Source organism: Pogoniulus pusillus, chromosome 27 (assembly GCF_015220805.1).
Source record: "Pogoniulus pusillus isolate bPogPus1 chromosome 27, bPogPus1.pri, whole genome shotgun sequence".
Lineage (NCBI taxonomy): Eukaryota > Metazoa > Chordata > Aves > Piciformes > Lybiidae > Pogoniulus > Pogoniulus pusillus.
In genome coordinates, this window is record NC_087290.1 from 355,478 (window position 1) to 373,058 (window position 17,581).

General features: G+C 55.3%; 1 protein-coding gene across 1 annotated transcript in view; it reads left to right on the forward strand.

Moving 5' to 3' along the window:
* Window positions 1-4,446: 4,446 nt before the first annotated feature.
* CAMKK1 (calcium/calmodulin dependent protein kinase kinase 1) overlaps window positions 4,447-17,581 on the forward strand; it is a 101,199-nt gene continuing 88,064 nt past the window's right edge. Inside the window, exon 1 of the mRNA XM_064166728.1 lies at window positions 4,447-4,545. The gene's annotated coding sequence lies outside the window, so the exon portion shown is untranslated. The remainder of the gene's footprint in view (window positions 4,546-17,581) is intronic.

Consider the following 17,581-nt stretch of genomic DNA (forward strand, 5'->3'; position numbering starts at 1 on the left):
AGTGGCTGGAGAGCAATCTGGAGGAGAAGGACTTGGGGGTGTCAGTTGGTGACAAACTGTCCAGGAGCCAGCACTGGTCACTGGCAGCCCAGAGCCAGCTGTGTGTTGGCTGCATGCAAAGCAGGGAGAGCAGCACAGGGAGGGGACTCTGCCCCCCTGCTCTGCTCTCTTCAGACCTCACCTGGATTATGACATCCATCTTTGGTGTCCCTAACACAAGAATCACATGGAGCTGCTGGAGAGGGTCTAGAGGTGACCTGTGAAATGAGCCCCAAAACTCATGCAGAGTTCTGCAGTAGGTATATTTTATTGCAGCGCTGCGTGCAGGCAGGATGGCTCCGTCTATCCTGCACAGCCCATGCTGGCACAAGACACATGTCACAAAAGCAGGCATATTCCTAACAAGAGGAAGGGTTATCACAGTTATTCCTTGGAGTTCATTAACAGAGCTATTTTCCCATTCTCTGCCCCGGTTCCAACCCACCCTGGTGGTCTTGAATGGTTATCTGCGATGTGCACCAGCATTTGCCCTCACGGGGCTTTTCATCTCTGGTCAGCAGGCCCTTCTTTGTTGCTGATGTCAGGATATCTCTGCTTCTCCTTTGTCTCCTGCTTTCCTTAGTCACTGCAGGCCTGGGTCTTTACAAGATTGCACATCACAGATCTCCAAAGAGTAGCTGCAGACACTTCTACAGTAGCCCTTGTTTGGGTTTGCAGATTATTAACTGACTATTACAAACAAACACCTCTACGGAGTTTGGCATTTTATGGTCTGCCACAGACACCCTCAAAATGAGCATCTGGGCTGGGCGACCTTTATACCAGCACTCCTTGACTGTTCTTAGATGAGGGGAAGCCACAAAGATGAGAACCTCCCCTGGGGGGACAGGCTGAGAGTGTTGGACTTGGTGATCTCAGAGGGCTTTTCCAACCTGGTTAATTCTGTGATTCTGGGATTCTATTTCCTCTTGTGCTATTGCTTGTTCCTAGGGAGCAGAGCCCAACCCCCGCCTGGCACAGCCTCCTCTCAGGGAGCTGCAGAGAGCAACGAGCTCTGCTCTCAGCCTCCTCTTCTCCAGGCTGAACATCCTCAGCTGCTCCTCCCCAGCCCTGTTCTCCAGCTCCTCCCCAGCTTTGTTGCCCTTCTCTGGACAAGCAAAAGAACCAGAAAACTTGTACATAAAGAGCAGCCACATCCCTGCTCCCAAATGCCCTGGAATTCAGACAAATGAAGCTTCACTGCCTTGGGACCAACATGTCTGGAAGGGAGAGGTCTGAGCAAACCTGAGCAATGTGAGATGCTGGAAGCCTGTCCTGTGTTGCCGTCTTCTTTCTGTCAGAAAGATTTTCTGCATGGAAAGAGCAATGAGAAGGTATTTCCAGCTGCTGGAGGAGAAATGCTGTCCCAGTTGTCCTCCTTCAGATACCATATGCCCTCAGCACATTATTTCTATTTCTGTTCTGGTTTCTTTTTTCTGGCTGCTGCAGGAAGGAATTGTGTATCTGAGGGGTAAAACTGGACCCAGTACCAGTTAAAGGCAGGAAACCATGGAAACGTTGCCAGGATTACAGATAAAACACATCCAAGGAGATCAACAAACTGCCAAGAGCAGAGACTAGAGAACCTGTTTGCTGGGCAGCCTCAGCTCTGGGAGGCTCTGCCACCTCCCCCGTTTCTCATCACACTGCTGTTGACCTGCTCCAAGAGCTCTTTTCTGTCCCAGTGTTTCCTGCTCGTGGAGGATCTTCTCTCCTGGATTTTCTGTGCAGAGCTGACAGACTAATTCCTTCCAGCACTCTAACAGAGACCACTTCACTGACTGCCACAACTCTTTAACAGCCACAGAATCACAGACTGGGTTGGGCTGGAAGGGACCTCAAAGACCATCCAGTCCCAAACCCCTGCCATGGGCAGTGACACCTCCTACCAGCACAGGTTGCCCAAGGCCTCATCCAGCCTGGCCTTCAATACCTTCAGGGAGGGGACAGACACAGCCTCCCTGGGCAACCTACGCCAGTCTCTCCCCACCCTCACTGGAAAGGATTTCCTCCTCATCTCCACTCTCCCTCTCCCAGCTCAAAGCCATTGTCCCTTGTCCTGTCACTCTCAGCCCTTGTCCAAAGTCCCTCCCCTGCTCTCCTGCAGCTCTTTCGGGTGTTGAAAGTCTGCTCTAAGGTCTCCCTGGCACCTTCATCAGGCTGAACAGCTGTGATTCTCCCTGCCTGTCTCCACAGCGGAGCTTCTCCAGCCCTCTGAGCATCTTCATGGGCTCCTCTGGACCCTCTCCAGCAGCTCCATGTCCTTCTTGTGCTGGACTCATGAGATCTGGAGGCAGTGCTGCAGGTGAGATCTCAGCAGAGCAGAGTAGATGGGCAGAATCCCCCCGCTGTGCCGCAGTTCCCCCTGCTTTGGATGCAGCCAGCACATATCTGCCAGCGACCAGTGCTGATTCCTGGGGAGTTTTTCTTCCCTGCAAAATCAGGAGACAGAGAACACTGTGGTCATGTTGCTCGATCTGTTCTTTTATCAGCCAATGTAAGAATGAACAGTAGGAGAATGAGGTCTCACAGATTTCAAGCAAAAGTCAGAACATTTCAGTTCAAAGTAGTTTTGACTGAAATTTGACTGGATGGAGCAACATCTTAGGTGGAGCTGACAAGGCTCTAGATAGACCTGTTCATCTGCAGAGAGATGCTCAGCTGCCTGTGACCAACAGGGGCGACAAAGCACAGTTCTGCAGGCAACCAGACTTGGCCGCAGAGTGAATCGCAGCAAGGTTTGCCTACAGAAGAGGGTAAGTTGGTGGTCTCCACAAGGCTCACAACACAGCTTCACTGCATTAGCAGTGTCCCTTCATTACCTTTTAGTACTCCTCTAAACACAGTGACAGCCCAAGCAAGGCTTTTGGGATGGGATCCAAAGCTGGTAGCAAACCTCAAGTGGCATTATTACTGTTGAGTTGTTCTGTGCTGTTTTGTTTCCAAAACAGGGGATTATTTGAGATCTGCTGGAAGTAGGCAACAAGCGTTTCTGTCTGCCTGCTGTCACAGCAGGAAGGAGCAGCAGCCAGCAGTAGGTTGAGGCAGCAATGTGGATTTAATCCAATTCTTGCTCTCCAGCCACAGCTGAGATTCCCTGGTGGGGATCCTGACAGTGAGTGGGGTCACAGCAGGGCCCAGTTTGCCTGGCTGCGAGTCACTGGTCACAAACCAAACATCCTCACCAGTCCCACAGGAAGCACACTTTAGAGCTGCCTGTGGGGCTGCGGTGGGAACCAGGGGCATGGGCAACCCTGAGCCAAGCAGGTAAAAGAGAGCAGGGTAAAATTAAAAGGCAAAACACGAGTCACAAAACACAGAGGGTGCTGGCTTGCAGGAATCCCCTGGAGAACAATGAGGTCCTGCCCTCATCTGTGCCTCCATGGTGCCTAGGGAGCACACATGGGCATGGTGCTGCAGCACAGGGAAACTCACCCCACTGACAGCCCAACCATCAAGGACCCAGGAAGCAGCCACCCTGAGTCTGTGCCCTCACCACTGGGTTCCTCCACTGCCTACACCACATCGTGTCCCTCACACCCCCGTTCTCAGCTAGAACAGCATCACCCTGTCCGCATCACCTCATTGACAAAAAAACCCCAGTTTTCACCCAAGAGGCTGCCCCCAGCCTACCTGTGCTTCTGGCTACACAGAACTCCAGCGCAGTGAGGTGAGGAAGGACCTCTGGGGATCATCCAGATCAACTCCTGCTCCAGCAGGGCACTCACTGCAGCTTGCCCAGCAGCACAGTGCCAGGGGGGCTGGAAGCTCTCCACACAAGGACACTCCACAGCCTCTCTGGGCAGCCTGCTCCAGGCCTCCAGCACCCTCACAACAAACAACTTGCTCCTGCTCTGCACAGCCAACCTCCTGCCTGCCACTTTGTGCCCCTTGCTGCCCCTTCTCCTGTCCCTGGGCACCACTCACAAGAGTCTGGCCATAGCCTCTTGCTCCCCACAGCTCCTTCAGCTCTTGCTGAGCATTGCTCAGATGCCCTCTGGGGCTGCTCTTCTGCAGGCTCTCAGCCCCAGGGCTCTCAGCCTTTGCTCCTCCCAGAGCTGCTCCAGGCCCCTCAGCAGCTTTGCAGCCTCCCCTGGGCTCGTTTCAGCAGCTCCCTGACTCTGTAACCGGGGAGCCCAGAGCTGCACCCAGGACTCCAGGCGTGGCTGCCTAGGGCGGAGTAGCGGTGAAGGAGACTCCCTCACCCACTGGCTGCCCTTTCTCACGCCTCCAGCCGCTGGTGCCGCAGCCACGGTGCAGTGCGGGCAGCACGGGACCCCGCTCCTCCCCTCGCGGCCGAAGGTTGGCCGGGGCCAGCGGCGGTCGGCGTCAGCCAATGGCAGGCGCTCGGTCGGCGGCGACAGCCAATGGCAGGCGCTCGGTCGGCGGCGGCGCGGGGCGGAGCGCTCCGATAGGGCGCGGGCCGAGGAGCGTGTCCGGGCGCTGCAAACAGCGGCGCGCTGGAGCCGAGCGGCGCCGAGCGCGGCCGACAGCAGCCGAGCGCAGGTGAGCGTGGGGCGGCGACCGGCCCGAGGCGAGCTGCGTTCCGCGCCCGCGGGGCTCTGGCGCCGGCCGTCGCCTCAGCGGGGGCCTCGCCGCGGGCGGGCTGCGGGGCCGCCTCCTGCCCGCCCCGGATGAAGTGGGCCTAGGCCGCGCTGCCCGCTCCGCGGGGCGCCTGCCTTAGCCGGCTTGTCCCTGGCGTGAGGCAGGTGCACCGCGGAGGAGACACACGCCCGCGGCTCTGCTCCCGGCGGCTGTGCAGGGACCGGTGGGCAGGACGCAGGTGAGATGCGGGCTCCGACTGTGGGAGAAGTGCGCTCGCTGGAGCGGGTGGGCTCCCCCAGGCTGCTGTGTTCGGGAAGCTGCTTCATCCCCCCCCCGCCACAGGCTGCGGGAGCTGAGCTCCGCCGCAGCGGGGCTGGGGATGCGCCGTGGTGGCAGGCAGTCCCTGCTTCAGAGCTTCATCGAGCTTAAATATTAACGATAAAGTGAAAACCCTTCTGGAAACTCGGCTTTTGGCCAGTTTATCCATCTCATCAGTCGTCTCTCGCCGTTTTCTCGAGGGAGAGAAGGTAAAAAGTGTGGTGAGCTCCGTGCAGGCTTGTCCCTGCCTCCTAATCCTATGCTGCCCTTGGGGATCAGTCTGAGCTCCTCAGCTTGGGTTTCCTCAGGGGTCAGTGCGTTGTGCCCAGCAGTGCTGTCCTGGCCGTGTCTCGGCGCACGCCGTGCCGCAGCCTGGCCTGCACAGCCGTTATCGCCCTCGGTGCTTGCCCTGGCTCCGGGGGAAGCTCAGCTGCAGCTCTCAGAGGCCTGCACGCCGTGAAGCGAGGAAAAGTGCTGATCCTGCAGGGATCTCTCTGGCTTCTGCTCTGGGGCAGCTAAAGTTACCTTTCTGCTTCTAGACAGAGGTGTAGTTTAATAGGGAACTGTTGCTTTTCTGTTTACAACAGTCCGTGGTTCTGAGTGAGGATTACAAGACCGTTTCCCATCAGGTGTTGATTCCCTCCCTGTGAGGCATCTCTGGCAGCTTCAGTCTGTTCTGGCTTTTGGCGTGGGGTGGCTTTGAAGTGTTGCTTTTGAAACTGGATAAGGCAAGAGGAGAGTCCTTAGCTGCCTGAAGAGAACAGCCAAAGGCAGCGTGCTGGAGCCACGCTCCAACATGTCCCTGCTCATGGCACAGCTTCTGTGCTGCGTGCAGCCTGTGCTGGGGGGTGTGCTGTGAGCAGGACTCATCTCCAGGCGAAGTAATACTTTCCATTTCCTGAGCTTCCTCCCTTGGCTTTTGCCTGGAGAAGGGCAGAACTTAGCAACCAGGAGCGTAAGCACCAGCCTCTTACCGTTCCAGCAAGGAGTTCAGGCATGTCATTGCTTCACGCGTTACGGAGGCTGGGCTTGAAGTCACTACAGGTGCTGGACCACTGGGTGCTGGTAGTTCCAGCATGAAGCCAGCTTGTCTTCCGAAACTCTCCAGTTGCTTATTCTTGCTGTTTGGGATATGCCCTGTGGGTTGGAGTGGCCATGCTTGAGTGCTTGTGCTCCCAGGACAGCTCCAGGCCCAGAGTGGGTGGGCAGAGCTGCTCTCGTGCAACTGCTCCTGCAGCTGAGCTGCAAGAGGACCTCATCTCTTGCAGCACTGCCCCAGAAAGCAGTGAGGTACTCCCGTTGCTGTCCGTGCATGACTTCTGGCATGCTTTCAAAGCCTGTGCTGCTGGGCATTTGTGCCTCCTAATTAAGGTGTTCATTAAGCCCTAAATGTCTTTGCTTGATATAATTAATTGTCCTTGCAATAATCAGACTTCCAAAGCCCAGGTTTTTTTTAATCTGGGAAGACATTGTGGGATTTTTCTTTCCTTTTGGGCTCTTTTGGGGTGGCTGCAGTGGGAATGTCCCCAGGCTGCAGCAGAGGAGCTGGCTGGCTGGACAGTGCGGCTGTGCTGTGCTTGCTGGAGGAAGCAGCGCTGCCCAGGCAGCAGTAACCACGGGCACTGATGTGCTTTGGACCTTGGCTGGGTTTGAAGAGGTGGCACTACGCTGAGCATGTCACCCTGTGCTTCAGCCAGGGCTCTGCTTGCCAGGGTGCAGCACCTCTGAACTTTCTGAGGGGTGCTTCTCTGGCTTCTGCTGGGTCAGATGAGCCTTTATGTGGCTGTCTCGATGCCATAAAGTCCTGTGGGGTCTGTGCTACCTGGAAGTGGAGGAAGGACAAACTCCTTTTGTAAGAGGCTTCAGGGAAAGTCAGGTGGTGCTGGATGGCTTCTGTGGACCATTTAGCAGGGTGATTTGAGTCTCTAGAGGAGATGCCTGGCTGAGGGGCAGAGAGGATACAGCTGATGTATCAAAGGCATGCTGAACAGTAGCTCAGATAAGGACCCCTTGCAGCTTGGCTGCAGGAGCGGTTGCATGAGAGCAGTTCTGCCCACCCACTCTGGGCCTGGCAGCACAAGCACCCACACATGTCCTACTCCAAGCAGGACCACTCTAACCCACAAGGCATATCCCAAACAGCAAGAATAAGCAACTGGAGAGTTTTAGAAGGCAAGCTGCATTCATTGGCATGAAGTGACTTCAGCCTGGAACTACCAGGCAAGGAGGGCAAGGGCTGTTTGCTGGTGGGAACTCAGTGTGAGGATAGCTGTGCTGGGGCTGTGGGGGAGTTTGGCAAACTCTGAAATCCCTGTGTGTGGTTCACTGCACCTTGGGAAGCTGCCTGGAGGGATCATCCCTGTTGCTGCCCAGCACCGCAGAGGGAGTGTGGATGGGTGTGCACAGCACTGGGTGGAGGAGGAGGCCAGCTCTGCATTTGTCAGGGAGATCAGAGAATCAAGCAGGTTAGAAGAGACCTCCAAGGTCATCCAGTCCAACCTATGCCCCAGCCCTGTCCAGTCAACCAGACCATGGCACTAAGTGCCTCATCCAGTCTTCTCTTGAACACCTCCAGGGACAGTGCCTCCACCACCTCCCTGGGCAGCCCATTTCAATGCCAATCACTCTCTCTGCCAACAACTTCCTCCTCACATCCAGCCTAGACCTCCCCTGGCACAGCTTCAGGCTGTGTCCCCTTGTTCTGTCCCTGGCTGCCTGGCAGCAGAGCCCAACCCCACCTGGCTACAGCCTCCCTGCAGGCAGCTGCAGGCAGCAATGAGCTCTGCCCTGAGCCTCCTCTGCTGCAGGCTAAACAACCCCAGCTCCCTCAGCCTCTCCTCATAGGGTTTGTGTTCCAGGCCCCTCCCCAGCTTTGTTGCCCTTCTCTGGGCACCTTCCAGCACCTCAACATCCCTCTTGAACTGAGGAGCCCAGAACTGGACACAGTACTCAAGGTGTGGCCTGAGCAGTGCTGAGTACAGGGACAGAATAACCTCCCTTGTCCTACTGGCCACACTGGTCCTGACCCAGGCCAGGATGCCATTGGCTCTCTTGGCCACCTGGGCACACTGCTGCCTCATCTTCAGCTACTATCTATCAGTACCCCCAGGTCCCTTTCCTCCTGGCTACTCTCAGCCACTCTGGCCCCAGCCTGTAGTGCTGCTTGGGGTTGTTGTGGCCAAAGTGCAGAACCCTGCACTTGACTTTGTTTAATCTCATCCCGTTGGCCTCTGCCCACCCATCCAGTCTGGCCAGGTCCCTCTGCAGGGCTCTGCTACCCTCCAACAGATCACAGCTGGCTCCAGGGCTCCGTGGGTGCTGAACATTCTCTGTTGGGCAATGTGGACTGGTGAAAGATGGGAGGGGAAAGTGGTTTATGTGAAGTCTGCAGCAGAGCCCTGCTCTGGGCAGCATCGGTAGGAATTCTCCTGACACCCATGAGTGAAAGAAGGTGGGCAAGCAAGGCTGCTGGGTGGGTTTCACCCACTTGCAGTTTTGGGCAAGGGGAGACTTTCTGCTGCACAGCTTCTGACAGATGCTTTCTGCTGCTCATCCCAGCCACTGCTGCTGAAGTTTGGCAGGTGGAGAAGGCAGGAGGTGAGCCCGTCCCTCTGCACTTGCCCAGTACAGAGGCAAGTTACTATCATGGAATCCTGAAGGTTGGGAAAGGCCTTCAAGATCAAGTGCAACCTTCTATCCAACACCTCCATGACCAGTAGCTCATGTTCTGAAGTGTCCCTAAGTTACCTCTTCAGATTTAGATGACAGCAGAGTGTCAGTGTAAAAGCCAGGAACGAGGTTGGCATGAGATAAATGGTTACTGGCATGTGCCTCAAACCCTGGGAAGGCAGCACTGTGGGGAGAGCTCGCTGTGCAGTAACCCTCCTAGGGCTTTGGCTTCATGGTCTCTCCTCTCTGATCTTCAGTGCTTTGTCTTTGGCACAGAATGTTACTTGCCTTGAGAAGTAAGCATTGAGCATGCAGGGAGGGGAGCTGGTCATTAGAAAACCTGTGGCTGAAGAAAAGGGTGTGAGGAGCTGGCCTTGGGAGTGATAGGGATGACTGAGGTGTACAGAGGCGCCTGCTGGCATGGCATTGTCAGGGATCTTAAAGGTCATCCAGCTCCAGCCCCCTGCCATGGGCAAGGACACTTCCCACCAGCACAGGTTGCTCAAGGCCTCATCCCGCCTGCCTTTCCAATACCTCTAGGGAGGGGGCAGCCATAACCTCCCTGGGCAATCTGTGCCTCATCTCTGCTCTCTCCCCTCTCCCAGCTCAAAGCCATTCTCCCAGCCCTTGTCCAGAGTACCTCCCCAGCTCTCCTGCAGCCCTTTCAGGTACTGGAAGGCTGCTCTGAGGTCTCCCTGGAGCCTTCTCTTCTCCACAGTGAACATCCCCAACTCTCCCAGCCTGTCCCCACCTGACGGTTGGTGATGTTTGTGATGGGATAAAGCACCAAGGCATTGGGTGCAGCAGATAAATGAATAACAACAAATCATGTTGTGTAGTCAGACACCTTGTTTGAATTCCAGCAGGGGTTGAGCTTAGCCTGGATGGAGAAAAATGACTGGACCCTTCTAAAGAGAAGACATCCTGATCATTGAGTAGGGGTAAAGTGAGTAGAGGTAGAGAGTTGTAGAGTATGATTTGGGTGGAATGGACCTTTCCAGGCCATCCAGTCTAACCTGCAGCCAGCAGGGTCAGCCCCAAACAACCTGACCTGCACTGGTGCCAGCCGTGGGGCAGCTCCCACCTCTCTGGGCGACCTGGGCCAGGTTCTCCTCACCCTCAGGGTCAAACGTTTCTCCCTTCTCACCACTCTGAATCTCCCTCTTTCAGTCCAAACCATCCCCCCTTGGCCTGGCACAACAGGCCCTGAGAAAAAGTCTGTCCCCAGCTTTCTGATCTCCCTTTTCAGCACTGCAAGGCCACCAGAAGGTCTCCCTGAGCCTTTGCTTCTCCAGGCTGAACACCCCCAACTCTGCCAGCCTGGCTCACAGCAGAGCCCTTCGAGCCCTGCCAGCACTGCTGTGGCCTCCTCTGGCCCTCTCCATCAGGTCCCTGTCTGTGCTGTGCTGAGCACTCCAGAGCTGCCCCAGCACTGCAGGGAGGGTCTCAGCAGAGGACAGCAGAGGGGCAGAATCCCCTTCCTGCCCCTGCTGCCCTCACTGCTGGGGATCAGCCCAGGACAGGCTGGGGCTGGGCTGGCACTGTTCAGTGTCAGCTCCTGTCCAGTTTTGCACTCCCAGCACCCCAGAGTCCTTCCCTTGATGGCGGCAGGGCACTGATCTGACAGATACTTGTGGGCTGAAGCTGCAGTAGTGACTGCCTGGCTGTGTGGGAGAGTGGCTGCAGGTGGGTGAGGTGTAAGTGTACAGGCATGGCTGCAGCTTTGCAGCACTGGAGATGTGTCACAGCCAAACCTGGTCAGTGAGGGCTGCTGCTGCTGCAGCCCAGGAGGCTGCACTTTCCTCTGGGGTGTGTTGCAGCACTGTAAAGCAGTGGCAATGCTCAGGCCCTGAGTGTCAGCCCTGCAGCCCTCTGTGTGGTGTCCCTCAGACCCAAAGCTCCTGCACTACAGATGGGGCCCTTGGGCTTGGCCTGGGGAAGCAGTGGCACAGAGGAGAACGAATGAAACCAGAGTGGTGGTAATGCAAGGAAGCCTGCTGTGGGTTCCTGGGGAAGGCTTGTCCCTTGCTTCTGAGGTTGCTATGAAGTAGCAAGTGCAGCTTTCAATTTGTTTGCTTTCCCTAGAATCAAACATCAGGACTGTCAAAAAAAATCCATCTGGAAGCCTGACTCAACCTTTCCTGTTTTCCAGCTGCTATGTTTTTTCCAGTATGTTTCCTCTGTGCCCTACAGACCTTGAGGCACCAGCCATGGGGTGCAGGCTGGCATTGCCTCACTTGCAGTTTTGACCTGCTTAGGAATTTGCAGCCTGGATTTGTTGGTCACTGAGGACTTCAGAAGTTCCTGCCTGTGCTGTTGCAGCTGTCAGATATGGACAGAAGCAGAAGGAGAAGCATTTGTCCTGAGTGTTGAGTCCATGGCAATGCAGAAGCTTTTCCTGTAAATTTCCTGTGCTGGTATATCTGGGTGGGGAAGTTCTCCTCTTTGTTTGGTAGACTCTTGTCAGTGATGCTCAGTGGCAGGACAAGGGGCAGTGGGCACAAACTAGAACCCAGGAGGTTCCATCTGAAGAGGAGGAGAAAGTTGTTTGATGTGAGGGTGCTGGAGGCCTGGAGCAGGCTGCCCAGAGAGGTGGTGCAGTGTCCTTGTATGGAGAGCTTCCCTGGATGGGGAAGGTTCTCCTGAAAGATCCAAACCTTCGGTGGGCTCAGCGTCTCAGTGGGCCAAGCCTGGCAGCTGAAGGGGAGGGTTGTCCTGTGGCAGCTGGAAGCTGTTTCAGGGGGTGAAGCTGGCTGGACACGAACTCGTGTGCTTTATTTCTTGGTGGCACCCAGTGTAAGAGCTGAGTCTTGCCTGGTGGATGGAGGTGTGGTGAGGACTTGTTTCTCTTGGTTTGCTGCCCTGGCAGACATCATTTTGAGGCGAGGACCTCTGAAACAGTTGCAGTTCCTTCTGCCAGGAGCTCTCTGGTATTTCTTTTGCCTTTTTGTCTTTGGGGTGGCTTCAGTTATTCTGCAGTCTGGAGGCTGCACTCAGGACAGGCTGGGCAATGTTGTGATGAGTTCTTCAGTCATGTTCAGAGAGTTTCTGGGGAAGTCATTATCTTATTAGCAGTCACAGCTCTAATTACTCTGATGTGAGTGCAAGCAGTGAGGCTGCCATGTGCCAAGATGCAGATCTGCTTCCCCTTGTCCCTCTGCCCCCACTGCTGTCTGCAGAGCTGCCATGGCTGTGCCTTAGACAAGCAGGAAAGCTGCGGGAGTCCTGGTAGCTCTCTGCTGATGGTGGCACTGAATGGCAGCTGCTCCCCAGATGTTGGTGGAGCCAAGCTCAGCTTCTCTACTTATTTATTGCTACCCTCTGTATTTCCCTGGCTCCAGTACTCTTCACAAGTATGATTGGGGAGTACCAGATCTCATCTTTCTGACTGGCAGTTCGTTTGACAGTGGTGCCCAGGGACAGCACAAGAGGTAGTGGGTGCAAACTGGAATCCAGGAGGTTGGATGTGAAGAGGAGGAGAAAGTTGTTTGTTGTGAAGGGTGCTGGAGGCCTGGAGCAGGCTGTCCTGAAAGGTTGTGGAGTTTCCTTGTGTGGAGAGCTTCCAAACCCCCCTGGGCATTGTGCTGCTGGGCAAGCTGCCATGGGTGCCCTGCTTGAGCAGGGGGTTGGACTGGATGATCTCCAGAGGTCCCTTGCAGCTCCCACCATGCTGAGGTTGTGTAGAGTTTTGATGGGAGCCTTTGCTGCAGAGGTTGGGCAGAGGGGTCTGTGTTAAGCCATCAGGAGCTGTTCTGGTGTTTGTGCAAGAGTACAACAGACTGAGATTGCTTTGGGAAATCTGGGATAACTTGGAACCCCTCAACCATGACATTAGCACAGAGCTGTGTGCCAGGGTGGGGGATGCAGGCAGCTCCCTGGCACCTACAGTTCCTGTCCAGTGTCTCACTAGTGATTGGTTTGCTCAGTCAAGTGGCTCCATAATTGTGTGACCTTGTGAGGGCTAAGCACTGAAGTCAGCTTTTGGCTGGCTGGTAAGCTCCCAGCTGCCGAGGGGGAGTGGTGCATGGCCAAGACTTTGCAGTGCTGAGAGGGAACGTTTTCTTCAAAGGAAAATAGACCTTTTTTTCCTCTGATGTTCTCCCTTTCCCTGGGTTTCTGGTAGGGGTGCTGGATACTAAGCATGGTGTGTAGAAGTGAGTCTTACAGACCCACAAGGCTTTCAACTGGAGAAGGATGGTTTAGGCTGTAGGCTGTTAAATTAACACAAGGACTCATTCAGTTGTCTCCTCTGGCTACAGATTTCCTTGGAAACCTGAAGCTCAAATTCCCAGCTAGACCCAAACACTGAGTGCTTAGCATGAGTGGTAAACCAGGAGCAGACTCAAGGCTCAGCTGGGATGAGAAGGAATCATGGAGTCTCAGACTGTCAGAAGGGACCTCTGGAGTCCCCTCACCCATGCTTCTGCACTCAGCAGGGACCTCTTGTGCTGTAGCAGCTTGTCCAGGGCCCCGTGGAGCTGAATAAAGAAGTGTGGTGAAAGCCCAGGCTGAAGGACACCTCCTGGGGATGTGTCAGTGCGGGAGCTTGCTGGTGGCTGCCAGGGTGTGAATCGATCACACCAAGGGGTGCAAGATCATCCTGGCCCGCGGTGCCTCCATTGCAGTCTGCTGCTGTGCCAGCAGGGCTCTGCGCTCAGCTGCTGCTGTCCTCCTCCTGGTGCCTTGCGTTTCCCAGCTGTCCCTATCCAGTTTTGTCTTGTGGTCTTGAATGCAGCAAAGCTTGGGTTAGCCACCTCAGAGTTGGTCTTGCAGTCTGTTGAAGCTTTGCAGTCATGAGAGACTTTCATGGAATCGTAGAACTGTGGCACCCCTCCATGAGAAGGGTCTCATCACCTGCTCTCACGCTGCTCTGTGCTGCATCCAGCAGGTGTGCTCGGGCAGCTCCTGCCTTTGTGCTTCCTCACAGTGCTGCTGCCAACGCTCGGGCACCTCTGGAGCTGTTCTCCTGCCTCTGCCTCCCCTCGTGTGCTGACTGCAGCTGCTTCTCTGAGTGTGATCTGCACTGCTCTGGGCGTTTGGAAAAATTGGGATGCTACAAAGGTCCCCTGCCAGTGGAGGGTCTGTAGCTGTTGCTGCATGCTGGATGTCTGCTCTAGACTCTCCCTTCCCCTCATACAGCCTCAGCACGTGAGGCCTGCTCTGTTTGTGGACGAAAGGCTGGCTGCAAGAGGCTGCCTGCAAGAGGCTGCCTGCATCTGTGGAGCCTGGGATGGATGGGATTTGGGGATGAATTGCAGCTCCAGTAGGGAAGGAGGCTTCTGCTCTGCAGGATGTGAGAAGTGATTCATGGTAATATCAAAGAGAGAAGATTGATCTGCCCCTGAAGGGAGTCTCGGAAAGGTCTATTCTGCATCTTCAACTCTTCCCTCTCTGTGTTTTATGAATGGTTACAAATCAGTGTGGAAGAACTGGGACTGAAGGAGAGACATCTGGTTTTGGGTACTGGTGAGAGACACCATTGCAGCTAAAGAACTCCAGATCCTTGACAGGCAGCAGGACCTGCAGAGTTCCTGTGATGACAAATTGGAGTACATATGTGCAGGACAGCCATGGGGACAAGTTAAGGCTCAATTTGGGCCCTTTCTAACCCCTCTCTCTGGAGCTGCTGTCTGGACAGTGCTGCTCTTTGAGAACACTTGTGGTGAAGTCAAGGATTTGGACCTGCTTGTGCTAATGCCTTTGGTGCCTTTGGCTGACCTCTTACTGCTGGGACGCTTTGATGCTGGATTCCAGCTGACCCTTCTGTAGCTGTTGGGTAGCTTCACTGGCAGAGGTTAATGAGATCTGAGGCTCCCAGCTCTGCGAGGCAGAGTGTAAAAGAGAGCTGAGGGGAGGCTTTTGGCCTTGCTGTGTCAGCACCTTATCCACGGGCTGGAGAAGTGGAGGCTGTCCAAGTGCTGCTTGTCAGACAGCCCTTCTGAGGGGAGAGAAGCTCAGGGCTGGGCTGTGGGGTTACTGCCTGGGAAAGGGGCAAGGAAAACTTCCCTGTCAGAGCGCTGGAGCCCTGGAGCAGGCTGCCCAGAGAGGTTGTGGAATCTCCTTCTCTGGTGGGTTTTCAAGACCCACCTGGATGTGTTCCTGTGTAACTCTGCTCTGGCAGAGGTTTGGACTCTGTGATCTCTGGAGGTCCCTTCTGTCTTTTGTCATATGTTGGCATGGTGAGAACAAGGAGGGCTGGGGCGGTGTGAAAGGCTTTGCTCCTCTGTCCTCTAGTAGTGGTCATGAACTTCAGAGCTCTCAGCTGACAAGTCAGGCCAGCTTGCTGCTCTGCACTTGCATGCTGGAGCCATGCGGCACCTCCTGCAGCGTGTTCCCACACTGCTCAGGCTGCTGCCCTCTCCTTGCCCATGCAGTGTCTCCAGCAGCACTGCAGTGTGCCGTGCAGCAGCAGTGCAGGGGCAGGGCTTGTGCATGGCGGGTGCTGCAGTCTCTTCCTAAATGCCACGGAGGTGGATGGACTGGAGACAGGCTGCAGCGGGGAGCTGTTTTTTTTGGGCTGTGCTCCACCTGACAGCCATTGCCTGTCTGCTGGGCGGGGCAAGTGTCACAGATGCAAAAGGGCAGTACCAGATTATGCCTCACTTGTGGGAAGTAGTTTGCTTGGAGAGAGACTGTTTCCTAAGGCATGCAGTGACAGAACAAGGGCAATGGCTTCAAACTAGAGCAGAGCAGGTTTAGATTGGATGTTAGGAACATGTTCTGCACCATGAAGGTATTGGAACACTGAAGCAGGTTGCCCAGGGAGGTAGTTGGGGCTCATCCTGGGAGATATTCAAAGTGAGGCTGGACAGGGCTGTGGGCAACCTGCTCTAGTGGAGGATGTCCCTGCTGACTGCAGGGGGGTGGACTGGATGAGCTTTGGAGGTTCCTTTCAACCCAGACTGTTCTGTGGTATGTCCTCACAGCCACCAAATGAATGAATGAACAGATCCAGTCTGGCTTTCCCCATGCTCTTGCAAACATCCCTCTACCTGCCTCATGGCTTCTTGTGTTACTGTGGCCAGAGGAGCAGGGCAGGGATCATCCTCCTGTGCTCAGTACTGGTGAGGCCACAGCTCAAATCCTGGGGTCAGTTTTGGGCCTTTCATTACAAGATGGACATTCAGGAACTGGGGCAGGGCCAGAGAAGGACAACAAAGCTGGGGAAGGGTCTGGAGAACAGGGCTGGGGAGGAGCAGCTGAGGGAGCTGGGAGTGGTGAGGCTGGAGAAGAGCAGGCTGTGGGCAGAGCTCATTGCTCTCTGCAGCTCCCTGAGAGGAGGCTGCAGCCAGGTGGGAGTTGGGCTCTGCTCCCTGCTAGTAAGTGGCAGGATGAGAGGAAATGGCCTCCAGGTGGGACATGAGGAACAATTTCTTCCCCTTAAGGGCTGTCAAGGCCTGGCCCAGTGTGTCCAGTGCAGTGGTGGAGTCCTCATCCCTGGAGGGGTTTCTGAGCTGTGGAGATGTGGTGCTGAGGGACCTGGTTTGGTGGTGCCCTGGCAGTGATGAGTTCATGGCTGGCCTCAGTCGTGGCTCTTTTCTAACTAAGATGCTTCTGTGAGTCCAAGAGCACAATGCTGAGAGCAGGGCACAGCTCCAGCCCAGGTGATCGCTGCCTGGAGCACCACAGCAACAGCTAACAAGCCTCTAGCTCTGAGCCAGAGAAACGTAGCTGCCAGCCCCAGGGGCTGTTGCTTGAAGTACTGTCCCTGGTTTGACTCCAGTCTGTTACTGGTCTGCCTTGGGGCAGTGCCTGCCCTGGGCAAGCCCCCTCCCCTCATTCCCTGGCCCTCGCTGCTCTCGGGGGCTGCTTGCCCTTGCTGGCAGCTGGCAGTGGGTGCCCCAGCCTCCTGTTGCTGGCAGGGCCTCAGTGCCAGCATGTTTCTGAGCTGGAGAAAAACACCTGGATTCATGGAGGGTCTGCCATGGTTACTGGATCGTGTTTAGAGTCTCATTCCACTGAGATGTTGTGGAGGAAAGGAAACTTCCAGAGCTGGCAGTATTCCATACTATTTAGGTGTGAATAAAAGTTTCCTTAGTCTGAAACACCCTCTGCTGTGAAATCCATTCCAGGCTCTAGGACAATCAGTCTCCGTTCTTTTCTCTCCCCTCCCATGCCACAGCTTTTATTAGCTAGAAATGTGCTGACATGGCACCAGCAAACTGGTTTCTGGCACAGGAGTAGCTCCATAGAGCGTCTTAATGAGCTGTCAGTGTAGCTGTGTGCAAAAGAGAAGGAAGATGGCTCAGAGTTCTTCACCTCCTGGGGACTTAGCCAGCAGCAAGGAGGAGCATTCTAAAAGAGTGTTTGAAAGATCTCTGTATCTCTGTTCCCCTCTGAAGGAAGGGTATAGGGCTGGGGAGTCAATGCAGAAGGAGATTCTTCTTAGGGCTGTTCAGCCTGGAGAAGAGAAGGCTCCAGGAAGATCTTAGAGCAGCCTTCCAGGACCTGAAGGGGCTCCAGAAGAGCTGGGGAGGGACAAGGGACAAGGGCTGGGAGTGACAGGACAAGGGACAATGGCTTTGTGCTGGGAGAGAGAGAGTGGAGAGGAGGAAGAAATTCTTGGGAGTGAGGGTGGGGAGACACTGGCACAGGTTGCCCAGAGAGGCTGTGGCTGTCCCCTGCCTGGAGGTGTTCCAGGCCAGGCTGGATGAGGCCTTGAGCAACCTGTGCTGGTGAGAGGTGTCCCTGCCCGTGGCAGGGGGTTGGAACTGGCTGAGCTTTAAGTTCCTTTCCAACCCACACCATTCCATGGTTCTACCAGGAGCACAGCCTGGCACAGTTTTGGTATGAGGAATGGGATGCAGAAGAGCATCAGGTCAGACACCTCCCAGAGAGCCAGGTGAGCACCCAGCAAGCAGGAGGCTCCTTTGCTTTGGGGGTTTTGCTGGTGTCACAGTGATCAGTTTCAGCTGCAGAAGCCATTGCAGCAGCTCTGCTGGATTCCAACAGACCCAGATTTGCACAGGGGCAGGGCAGGGAGGATGTGAACCCCGAGGCCGTTTAGGTC